The sequence below is a fragment of the Papaver somniferum genome, chromosome 4, assembly GCF_003573695.1.
Source record: "Papaver somniferum cultivar HN1 chromosome 4, ASM357369v1, whole genome shotgun sequence".
NCBI lineage: Eukaryota > Viridiplantae > Streptophyta > Magnoliopsida > Ranunculales > Papaveraceae > Papaver > Papaver somniferum.
Genome location: NC_039361.1, coordinates 35626406 through 35639672, shown reverse-complemented (window position 1 = coordinate 35639672; position 13267 = coordinate 35626406). Strand labels below are relative to the sequence as shown.

General features: G+C 38.3%; 1 non-coding gene across 1 annotated transcript; it reads right to left on the bottom strand.

Annotated features, from left to right (window-relative positions):
- Positions 1-9208: 9208 nt before the first annotated feature.
- Positions 9209-9292, bottom strand: LOC113276896. Its single transcript, XR_003324688.1, has one exon. It is a non-coding gene; the product is annotated as a small nucleolar RNA Z102/R77 (small nucleolar RNA).
- Positions 9293-13267: the final 3975 nt, after the last annotated feature.

Sequence of the window (13267 nt, the reverse complement as noted above, 5' to 3'; positions counted from 1 at the left end):
ATGTGTCAGTTGACAGAGCTGCAGCAGCAGCAGTCATGTGCAGATTTGCATTAGCCAAAGGCTGCTGTGGAGAACTGTTGGCAGGGGGAAAACCATGGAGCCTGTAGCACTTGTCTCGAACATGGCCTAGTCTGTTACAATAGTCACAAAAGGGACGCTGACGCTTGTTCTGATTGGATGGCGGACGAGAGCTGGACTGAAATTTCGAGTCGAAGCAAGAGCAACAACATCAACAGTTGGCAGAGGATTATGAGTTATATGCTGTTGTTCCTCCTCCTGTTGAACAAGATTGAAGATACGAAGTGCACTTGGGAAGGGATCCATAGTGAGTATCTGACTACGAAGGTTGGAAAACCTGTCGTGTAATCCTTGCAGAAACTCCATGGCACGTTCTCTTTCGAGTCTTTCAAGCATGTGCTTGCCAGCACCACAGATACATGCTTCCGTAGAAGCAACCAGGGAGTCATATTGATCCCAAAGAGTTTTTATTTTGGTATATTAAAGAGACACAGGCATTGATTCCTGTTTGATTGAAGCAATTGAAGATTTTAAACGAAACAGAATAGGGGCATTGGAGACACAAAACCTGATTTGCAGATCTTTCCAGATAGCATGAGAGTTGGCAGCATACAGGCAGCTAGCCCTGATATCTGGTTGACAAGAGTTTAGAAGCCAACTTCCCACGAGATCATCATATCTCTTCCAGCATTGAAACTGCAACGGATCTGTTGGAGGAGGAAGGGAGCCATCAACGAAACCAAGCTTGCCCTTGGCATTCAGAGACTTGGTGATTCCCCTAACCCATGAATCGTAGTTGTCTCCTTGTAAAAGATGAGAGGATAGCACAGTTGCAGGGTTATCACTAGGATGAATGATATAAGGGTCTAGAGTTCTAGGAAGAGATGAAGAATTGAGCAGAGGTTCAGTGTTTTGGGAAGAGTTGTTTTCATGCACTGGAGAGTTGGGAGAAGATGGATTAGAGCCAGACATGATGAAAAAAAATGAAGGATAAAAGGAGACGGCGGCAGAGATGAAGCGGAAGGGAAGATATGTTTCCTAGGATCTACAAGGATACCATCTTAAAGTTTCAAAGATCTTTGTGAAGAATATATTCAGAATAGATATCTTTTTGTTCTTTACATGTGATATATATAGAGAGTTATGAATACATAATATCTAAAAGATATGTTTCCTAATCTAAACAAACTCTGACTAGAATACAGGGAAGTTTTAACAACAACATAAGACTCGGACTGTGAGTTGAAGACTTTTTCTGGTGGTTGTGTTTCCACTGCCGTGGCACACAATGTGTACACGTCCAATAATTGTATTAGAAACCTTATGATATCAGCTTCGCGATGTGCTAGCTTCTAGAAGTTTGGCCTGTCATTGTGTTGTATAAGAACACTTCCTAATCTTAAGAAGTTGGACGGATTGTAGGTCATCTAAACATATTGTTTCTCGGAGGGCTAAGAGTTGAAATGCCCCAACTCGGCTTGTGTCTGCATTCCATCATCCGCTTCGTTAATAGATGCAAGTCTCTATACTCCTGTGGTGCCATTGAAACTGAAGAAGGCATATGCCAAAGACTCAATTTCTTGTTCCACCTTAAAATGGAAGTTCAATGACACTTCTTGAATTCTTGTCATATACACTCGCGTGAATTAGCCGTAAAAACAAACTAGGGAAAAATGTCGTTTGGTCCTTTTTTAGGTGGTCCAATGTCTGTTTAGTCCTTTGGGAAAACTCCTTTACTATTTGGTCCATAATAATTTAAAAATATAAAACTGATAAAATTACCCTTCCGTGTTAATTTTTTACTTATTTTCTTGCAGCAGTTCATTCGTCAAAATAAACTCTTGTTAATTTCTACTTATTTTTCAGAAAACATATAAACCAGAGTTCATTCCAGAAATGAACTCCATATAAAAACCTAAAAAAACAGAATTCATTCCAGAAATGAACTCCATATAAAAACCTAAAAAAACAGAGTTCATTTCTGGAATGAACTCCATATAAAAATCCAAAAAAAACAGAGTTCATTTCTGGAATGAACTCCATATAAAAATCCAAAAAAAAAAACAGAATTCATTTCTGAAATGAACTCCATATAAAAATCCAAAAAAAAACATAGTTCATTTCTGGATTGAACTCCATATAAAAATCCAAAAAAAACAGAGTTCATTTCTGGAATGAACTCCATATAAAACCTAAAAAAAACAGAGTTCATTCCAGAAATGAACTCCATATAAAAACCTAAAAAAACGACGAAAAAACACACAAATCTTCATCATCTTCATCGTCTTCATCTTGATCTTCAACACAAGCATTATCTTCATCATCTTCGTCGTCTTCAACAACAGCAGTACCAAACAAACCCTAAAGATTCCGTCGTTCATCATCTACTTTCATCGTCTTCACATCTTCAACAACAACAATCACGAGGTCATCTTCAAAACAAAAGATCAACATCTCCATCTTCAACACCAACAGAAAACATCAAAAACAGTAGCAAAAAAATCAAAAAACATCTTCATCTTCGTCGTTTTCATAATTTTTATATGATTCATCGTCTTCATCATCTCTGCAAATCGTCTTCGTCATCTCTGCTAATCAAAACCATAGAAAAAAACCCAAATCTTCATCGTCTCTTGCAGCGGCAGAAAAAGAAAAAAGAATGGAGAGGAAAAAAACTAGATCTGGAAATGGAGAAGAGAGAGAAAGTAAATATGAGAATGAGATATTTTATAGTGATTTTTTCTATATATGTGGTCCCAAAAGGGTATTTCTGCCACTACCTAGTGACAATTACATCATCAATGACGTCACCCTAGGACCAAACCATAATTTCTAAGACCAAAATATAATATATTTTATCAAAAAGGACCAAACATACAGTGGACTCAGTCAACTGGACTAGACTCTCCCTAATATATTATTCCTAGGACCATATCGTATTATCTACAACAAATTAACCCTTTCATTATCCATCACCTAGTAAATTCAATGTCAAGGGATATGCTAAATTAGTGAATTCCCATTATGCTTGAACGAGACCAATTTCAGGATTGTGTACGAAAGAAAGAATCGTAGTCAGGTTCAGGTTGGAAGTCAGCATTATCAACAGAACTTATGGACTATGAATCATTGAATGAAGTCCAGACCTTGATGAGAGGATCAATTGAATTATCAAGGATATAAATTATGATTCGGTCAGACGGCCATGTCTGCTGACAGATTGTAAATGTGCAAGCATCCCTATAAATCGATTAGTGCGCAGTTGTCTTGGACGCCAAAAGGCTGTCCTCTGGTATAAGGTCCCGAGTTTAATTCTTTCCCGTTTCGGATTGCCCCCAATTTTAATATTTTTCATCGCCGAAAGAAAATAACGGAGGAAACCGTCAATACCGTTGGATTTCCCCAGTATTTTTACCGACCAAGAAAAGAAAAGAGAACTAATTTTCATTTTTCTCACCGATCGAGAGAAAAAAAAGGAGAAAATCGGCAATACCATTGGGAAAAAGAAAAAAAAAGGAAAAAAACTAGCAATACCACTGGAATCTATTTGCTTCAAAATAAAATTTTAGGAAATAAAATTTACTACTGAAATCAGAAGTTTACGTAAAGCTTATCTGGTATTAGATATTGTAACTAGTTTGGTAGACTTTGACTAGAATACACAGTTTTGACTAAATTTTAGCATATTTTGCTAATATATCCGCAACTACATTTGTTTTTCTGGCACAATCTGGAGTACTCAATTATCAAAAGATTTAAGTAACTCTAACCAGTAAATAATTATGATATTAGTAGTCTAACTAAATAATAGAATGCATATTATCTTGTTTACCTTATTTAGAATAAGGAGAATCATCTCTGATTTAACTCATGTATTCTCCAGAGATATTATTGATATGATATAATATTGTTTCCTAGAGAACTTTATTCTCTAAGAGAAATTATCCCCAATCCAAGATGGTATCAGCCAACCATCGATTCCTCTTCTAAAAACCTTAAACAATGGCAGGAGAAAAGAAATCTCTTCACCCGGCTTTTGCCGTCACGAACATCAAAAACCTAATCCCTGTTATCCTTGATATCAAACAAGATGAATATTCGTCTTGGGTTTTTCTCTTTGAGCTCCATCTTCAAGCACACGGATTGTTTTTTCTCATTGATGGTTCAACAAAACCTGCGGATATTGATGTCGTAACCGAAAAACAACTAGATGCTCTTTGTCATCAATGGATGTTTGCCACCATGACCAAGGATTTGATGCTTACCGTACTCAAGAAAGGAAAAACGGCAAAGGAGATTTGGGATCACCCGAAGACTCTTTTTCAAGACAACAAAGGCAGCCGTGCTGCACATCTCGAAAGTAAGTTTGTCAATATTAAATTTTCTGATTGTGCTGGTGTTGATGATTATTGTGACAAGCTAAATCACTGTCTGATCGTTTGAGTGATCTTGACTTTCCAATGAACGACAAACGACTTGTTATTCAATTGGTTAAAGGTCTTCCGGAGGAGTACAACACCGTAGCATCGTTTATACAGCAGTCCATGCCTTCGTTTGATGCTGCAAGATCACAGCTTCGCACTGAAGAGATCCGACGAGCATGGAATTCAATCACCGCAGCTCCAACTGCCCTAGGTGCTGCTTCTTCTCTAACGAACAGAACCAGCTCTCGTTCTCATCCGCACAGCAGCTCCAACTCCAGCAAACGTGGTCACAAAGCCCAGTATGGTGATAGGCGTTATGGACCAAGCCCAAGTACGTCTTCAACTGCAAGCCCACCTCTGTTGCCGACTCCAACTAGCCCACGTCCCTCCATGTCAGGATACCCACCGTACTGGCCACCATTTTGGGTCGTACCACCCTGCCCCTCCCAGTCAGTCATCCTAGCAACCATTTGAGCATCAAGGAATGCCGCCTAATACCAACTTCCGCAACAACCAACGTGGTCGTTCCCCTGGAAGTGGTCGTGCACAAGCATACATTGCTCCTACAACTGAATCATTGCAACCAGCGGATATTGTTGAGGCGTATAGATCCATGCATCTCCAACAACCTGATGATGCATTCTACATGGACACCGGTGTTACTTCGCATCTTACCGCTGATTCAGGTACTTTACATAACGTTTTCAATTCTAGCAATGTACGATCCATCTTAGTTGGCAATGGCAATAGCATTCCAGTTACGGCTAGTGGTACCAAGCTTATAACCCTTCCCTCTCGCACTCTTCAACTCAAAAATACTCTTGTTGTTCCTGATATCATTAAAAACTTAGTTTCCGTTCGTAAGTTCACCACTAATAATCATGTTTCTGTTGAGTTTGATCCTTCTGGTTTTTCTATGAAGGATCTGAGTTCGAGGAAGATTATCCTTCGATGTGATAGTTCTGGGGAGCTCTTCCCTATCACCAACTCTGTCGTGCCACCTACAAAATCGTCTCAGTCACCCCCCATTTCTCTTGCTGCTTTTTCACCAGATATTTGGCATAGTCGCCTCGGCTACCCTAGCAAGGACATTTTAGATGTCTTACGTTCAAATAAATTTATTCATTGTAATAAGCATAATTCTTCTAAACTTTGTCATTCTTATCAAGTTAGTAAACATGTTCGATTTCCATTTTATGAATCTAATTCCACTATTTTTGCACCTTTTGATATCATTCATAACGATTTATGGACCTCTCCATTACATATCGATACCGGTTTTCGCTACTATGTTATATTGCTTGATGATTTCACCAACTATCTATGGGTCTACCCTTTAAAATTCAAGTCCCAAGTTTATAGCAAATTTTTGGAATTCCGTTCTTTCGTTCAAACTAAATTTGAATATAAAATAAAATGCTTTCAATGTGACATGGGCCATGAATTTGACATCTCTTCCTTCCATACCTTTGCTCGTGACAATGGTCTTGTTTTTCGTTTCTCTTGCCCCCAAACTTCCTCCCAAAATGGCAAGGCCGAACGCATGATACGCCGTGTCAATGATATCACTCGTACCCTTATGTCTCACGCTTCCGTTCCCCCAAAATATTGGGTCTACTCTCTTCATATGGCAGCCTATCTACATAATCTTCTACCCACCAAAGTCCTCAATTTTCACTCACCAGTGTCTATCCTTTATCAACGACAACCAACTTATGAACATCTCTGTACTTTTGGTTGCCTTTGTTATCCAAATATCTCATCCACAACTCCTCACAAACTTGCCCCTTGTTCCACTAGGCGTGTCTTTCTTGGTTTTCCTCCCAACCACCGTGGATACCGATGCCTTGATCTTGCCACAAACAAGATTATTATCTCTCGTCATGTAACCTTTGATGGAAATGTCTTCCCCTTCACAAATATCCCTACAAATACTCCTTCTAATGTCGAGTCTCCCCCTTCTCTCATTCATTCTTCCTATAATCTCACATACCCATCTACTGAGACTCCCCCTGCTGTCACCCAAACTTCCACAGTACAGCCCATTGTCACCATCCCTGGACTCTACACACCTCCTCACCGTCGGTCCAACTTCCCTTCTGACAATACAGCTCAGAATCTCCAACAACCTTATCAGTCCCACCTTCCCTCCACGTCAGTGCTACCAGAATCTCCACGTCGCTCCAACTTCCCTTGTATGCGTCAGTCCAGCTTCTCTTCTCTGCGTCAGTCCCACCTTCCCTCCACGTCAGTCCAAAATCATTATCCACGTCGCTTCAACTTCTCTTCTGTACGTCAGTCAAAATCCCTTTCTATGCGTCAGTCCATCTCCACACCTGTCCTCACTCCAACCACTTCTCCCACTCTGCCTCCTGTTCATAACTGCATTCTCTCCACAGCTGCAGAAACTACTCCACATTCTTTAGTCTATCCAGCATCACCACCTTCCTCTCCACCCACTACTGCCCTTCCACCCACTACAAACTCTCCATCCTCAACTGCCCCTCCACCCACTACAGACTTTCCACCATCACCAACTGCTCCTTCACGCCCTGTGACTAGAGCTTCTCGCGGCATCTATAAACTAATCCACCGGCTCAATCTTCATGTCCAGAATTTACAACATATTTCCCCAATTCCTCGCTCTCACTTGTATGATCTTAGGGATATAAATTGGAATGCCGCCATGAAAGATGAGTACAATGTTATGTTGAAAACTAATATGTGGGAACGTGTACCACGACCACGTGATGTTCATATTATTCGTTCCATGTGGCTATTTCGTCACAAATATCATGCCGATGGTTCTTTGCAGCGATACAAGGCTCGTCTTGGTTGCTAATGGTAAATCTCAGCAGGTTGGGGTTGATTGTTTTGAAACGTTTAGTCCGGTTGTCAAACCTGCTACTATTCGTACTGTTCTTACTATTGCTACTTCGCGTTCTTGGCCAATTCATCAACTAGATGTCAAGAATGCTTTTCTTCATGGTGATCTGACCGAGACAGTTTATATGCATCAGCCTCCAGGATTTGTTGATTCTGCTCACCCTGATTATGTATGTCGATTACGTATATCCCTATATGGTCTCAAGCAGGCTCCTCGGGCGTGGTTTCAGAGGTTTGCCCAGTTTATTACTAATTGTGGTTTTCGTGGTAGTGTGTGTGATCCATCACTCTTTATTTATCAATCTGGCTCAGATACGGCATATTTACTGCTATATGTAGATGATATTGTTTTGACTGCATCTAACAATACGCTCCTACACCGCTTCATTGATTTAATGAAACGGGAATTTGCCATGTCTGACCTTGGACCGCTACATCATTTTCTATGTATTACTACCACTCGGTCATCTTCAGGATTATATTTTTCTCAGTCATTATATGCTCAGGACATCATTGCTCGTGCCTCCATGACACAATGTAAACCAGTGGCTACTCCGGTCTACACCAACTCCAAGCTCAGTGCTACTTCTGGTCCTGCATTACAGTACCCACTACGGGAAAAATCATCATTGACGACACAAGATAAGAGTTGCAGTACCCCTACGACAACTCCATTTCATGCATTGTGGAACGGGGGTATTGTAGAAAGTCCAAGTTTTTCTACAATGGTTGACAAGTGTTGTAAAGGGTGATGTGATTCATGGTTCGACAATAGTTTGCCAATGTTGTGATTCTCTTTCGATTTTTTTTGATAACCTAACACAACTCTTGCTTGTATTGTAGAACAATCGTGGACAACATAAGTAGCATATCGTAGAAACATATGCAACAACAATTACCAGTATTATGAATAATATTTGCACATCACTTATATGAATTGTCGAACTATCTTGGACAACACAAACTTATGTTGTAAAGTAACTGTTTCGTAGTCGAAAACTGGAAGACAACATCGATTAGTATTGTGAATACTACTATCATTACACTTCCTAGAGTTGTACAACTATACTGAACAACTCCTTCTTATGTTGCAAGATTTGTTTTTACAATACCCTTAACAGTTGTAATATTTGAAGTAACAACTTCTGTTTTCTGTAAATGAATGTGTAACTACAACTTTTATTAGAAGTTGTGTGCATAAAACTATATTGAAAAAAAAAATATAGCTGAAACTGGATTGCCGAAAGTATTTCACATTCACATTAACCTGCCAGTGCAATACACTTACATTCATTCAAGTTAACCTACTAGTGTTAACCACATACATTCAAAAAAATGGCACTGATACAAAAGTTAAGTTTTCTAAACACACTCCAAAAATATTGTGAAGATGTTTATGGGAACACTAATCGATCCTTGGGCCATGTAATAAAACTTCCGACAGCATTACTAATATACTTGAACTCTGAAGTTGGCATGTAGACATAAGAATCATCCACATGAGCAGTAATCACACACTGTATGCCAGATCATAATGAATCTGGAAACCGCATCCCATTCAAGTTACTATCATTTGTGGGGGAACTGCAATTTCTATTTCGGTAGGAGCCATCATTGAAGGCCTGACGAAGTCTTCTTCAACCTTAGGTTGGTGGATGGTAACATCAGGCAATGGAGTCATTGGACCATTCTTTCCTTTAGGATCCTAATCTAACATGTTCTTGACCTTGATTCCAATAACACCTTGCTCAACAAAACAAACAACAATGAACTTTAAGTTAGAAGATGAACGGAATTTCCAGAAATAAAGAAAATATAACTCGGCACACAACAAAAGAAGTAAAACAGAAAAAAAAGGCGCTCTTTAGTAGGACTGGAGAGAATGATCATATAGACGGAATACATTTATGTCACCGTTTCGACAATCAAACCAATAGGGAAATTATCTAATCATCACCTCATACTCTCCACTGTCTCACTCTAAACAAAAATGAAACAAACAAAAGTAAACCAAACAACAATTAATATACTAATGAAAGATACAGTTTAAGTTAGTAACAATAAATGGTGTAGAAACTGACCAGTCTAAGAAGGACGTGTCTAACGGCTGAATCAATGTACTCGTAAATTAGCTGACCAGAAGAAATCATGTATCCATCCTTGAACTTCATTGACTTTGCACGAGCTTTCCTAAGCTTTTCACTCACAATAACTTGTAACAATTACAAACTTGAAATTTATATCATATCAAGCAGAACAAAGGGTTAAGACTGGAATATACGAAAGAATAGTAGCAGATTGTACCTCACAACCTTAGGCACCACTTTCCATAATAAATCTCAAAACACCATAGCAAGCCCTGAGCACAGAAATTGCATTAGTGATATATAATGAGATTTGATGATTCATAAATCAAAAGTCAGGACCCTTCAATAGATTTAAAAAATACAAAAATATAATCAAAAAGGAAAAAGCCAGGCTCTGCCAACAAGAAACTGACATTACTGCACAAATGGCCGTAGAACATTCTAATAGTCGAAAATAATACAAAAAAATGTAAGCAGATATATGAGGGAATATGGATACCCTAGCTGATAAACATGAAACTAAGGCATCATGAGCTAAATAGCTTGGAAAAGCATAATTCATGTAGTCATCTTCCAACACAAAGTTGGTAACAAAGTATACCTATTTGCTTTATAGATGACATACAGATGTTCGTAGTATTTAACAAACGGCAGGGTAGAAAAGAGCAACTGCAATTCAATTAAAAAACAGACAGTGCCTTTCACTCTCTCCATTATTGTTGAAACCACGCATATCCATACAAAATACAAGTTTAACATGATTCACAAATAGCCGCAGAACAAGATGGTAAGTAAATCCCTTCTAAATGTTGGATAAAATCTTCAACAAAGCACAGTAACTTGACTAAAACATCAGACAACTTGTAATAATCTCAAGATTTCCAACATATATTTGGAAGTACTATAAGCATACTTCCTAGTGTTCCCACACTTTCACACTTGCCCTATTAAGAAAAATTCAGGGAATGGAAAATTTCACAATTCAATTCATTCCACAATGTAAAATCTGAAGTGACATTATATTTATAACTGGTATCGTTTACCATCTACCAAATTCAAACAGTTTTATCTCATTCATATTGATGAGATACTCACCATAACCTTCTCAGTTTCTGCGTTAAAGTCGCGCAATTATAGGCTGGATATCAAACACCCTTGGTCATCACTTCTAAAAACCACACAAGCACATACTTCATATCTTCAGCTTATTTGATTTGGTCTCATTTATAAATCCCCTGTGAAAATTGGTGCCTCAGAAGGTAGAAACCCCTGTGAAAATTGAAGTAGTAGAAATCCAATTATCAATCAGTTCATCTAAAATCAATAATAAAATTTAAAAAGAAAAGAAAAAAAATCAAACTTACATCAAGGGATAACTGAGAGCACAATTACTATTGTGATGAACCCTAGCATTGCAATTGAATCATGAGAAGATGGGGTATCAGTGTATTCGAATCCATCTCATCTTCTTAAGCAACTGCAGCAACGATTTACATCTCGTCTTGATTTCAATCCGTAGTTTTGAAATCCGATAGATTTAAGGTGCAACTTGGGTTAGGGCTGAATTTCTCTATGGTTAGAGATGGTGAGCTAATAGGTACCGATATTCCATTCTCAGTACCACCATTTCAGCATATAACCAGTACCACTGCCATCAACATTACATTCTTCCATGTCTTCTTGTTCATATCCTGCTGCTATAAACACTACATTACATCATCTTTCACAGCTTTAACCTTAATATCAACCTCTCTAGAGATTCTTGAACATAACCAAGCCCCTACTGCCTATTTCATATCCATCTCATTCTCTGCATCAAGTTAATATCCTGTAACAGCAAAATTCCATTCCTGCACATATTTGACCATGGCTAGCACTCAGCTCAAGTCCAGCACCAGACTCAGCTAACTCCATTATTTGTTTCAAACAACAACAACATGCCCTCAACATGTTCAAGTCGAACACCAGACTCAGCTAACTCCATTCACTTCTTCATTTCTTCATCACCAATCTGTCATTTACATCCTGAATCTCCAAAACTTGTTGTTTTTGTTCTCAACTGATGGCAACAGTTAACACCACCAGTTACATTCATCTATAGCAGCAGCAGTCTTCAAAACTACAATATTAAACCGAAACCATGAATATCAATATTATACTTCTTCATCTGAACCCTAACAACAAGCACACAACCACACAATTACCACAAAACCCATCTTCTTATGATTGAAATCGAGATCAGCTTCCCCTTTAATCAATTCAAATCTTCAAATATATCACAGAATCATACATCCAACACAAACCCTAGCTCTTATTTTATCAATCCTCCAACACAATAGAACCCTAGTTCTTCATAAATCTTCTCATGTATTCTATCTATCTGAGGGAATCAATCGAACCCATTTCTGTTTTCAGTTGAAGCTTAGAAACCCTCATTTCGATTTCCATCTCCTCCCTGAGTTCTTCATCTGCATCTATGCTTGAATTAACTTCAAAAACTCTTGTCTTCTCTCAAACAGAACCTCACAGACCAATGGTACCATTTACTGCCAGAATTCATCCAAATCACCCATAGAATTTCACTATTTCGGTTGTCAACTCAGACTCTACCCAGCTAAAACATCAACCATTCAACAACAAACTCATCGTCCCCAATTGAGCTCAGAGATTTTGATTTTGATTTTGAAATCTAGGGTTTGTTTTTTTCATCTCAACATTGAGATTCGGGGGGGTTTTATTTTTGTTTTGAAATCTAGGGTTCGGTTATGGGAATTGGGATGAGGTTCTAGATTGAGAAGAAGATTTTGATGAATCGAGAACTTCTAGAGATGGAAGAATTGAGTTATGTGATGAAGATTTGAAGGAAACTTGAGTTAGGGCCGCCGTTGATTTTTACCGAGAAGAAATTTGGTTTTGTGTAACTTGAATCAGTGATGGGGTTGATTAGAATTTGGTTCAGATCTGGATTTGATAAGCTGCTACTATTGACTATTGCGGATGAGAGAAATTGGGAGTTAAAGAGAGAGATTGAGAGAAGATGATGAAGAAGAGGGGTCGAGAGAAGAGCAGCGGTAGTGATGGAGCGTCGCCGTCATCTGTGGAGTAGAGGTGTTCTTCAGCGGTGGTGATTGAGAGAAAAACAGATAGGAATTGGGTTCGAGTGGTTGAAGGAGGGTTATGCTTCAGAAAAAAAAAAAAAAGAGTGAATCAGAATGAAAATGATGGACGGTTGAGATTGTATTTGAGATGCTCATACGGATTAAGAAAAGATCTTGACGGTTGAGATTGTATTTAGGATGCTCATGCGGATTGGGAAGTATGTGTTTCATTTTGTGCTAATACGAGCTCATGTATTCGGTTTGATTATCAACCTTCGACACGAAAAAAATCCAAAAAAAAAAATGAATAAATGTAGCACATTCTTATCGACATTTTGATATAAAAAAATCCAAAAAATGTATAAGAATAAAGTTGAAAAATAAGAAATCAATCCGATAATTGGTGTGTTTCTTTGTGCTTTTGTGCTTTCTCTTTGTGCTTCCGGTTTGAATTTCGACTAGTTACATAGGTCATGAAGTAATTTTGACTAGTCATACATGTCATGAAGTAGATTTAGTTCACATTAATAGCATGATATATCATCGAAATCGATAAATATGAAGCTCAATGTCGATTCAAACTTCAAATGTGGTATAACGACATACAAACTATGAACCAAGAAGCTCTGAGAGGATTCTGACTTCAAACTTAGCATGATACATCATCAAAATCGATAAATATGAAGCTCAATGTCGATTCGAACTTCAAAATTGGTATAATGGCCTATAATCTATGAACCACGAAGCTCTGAGA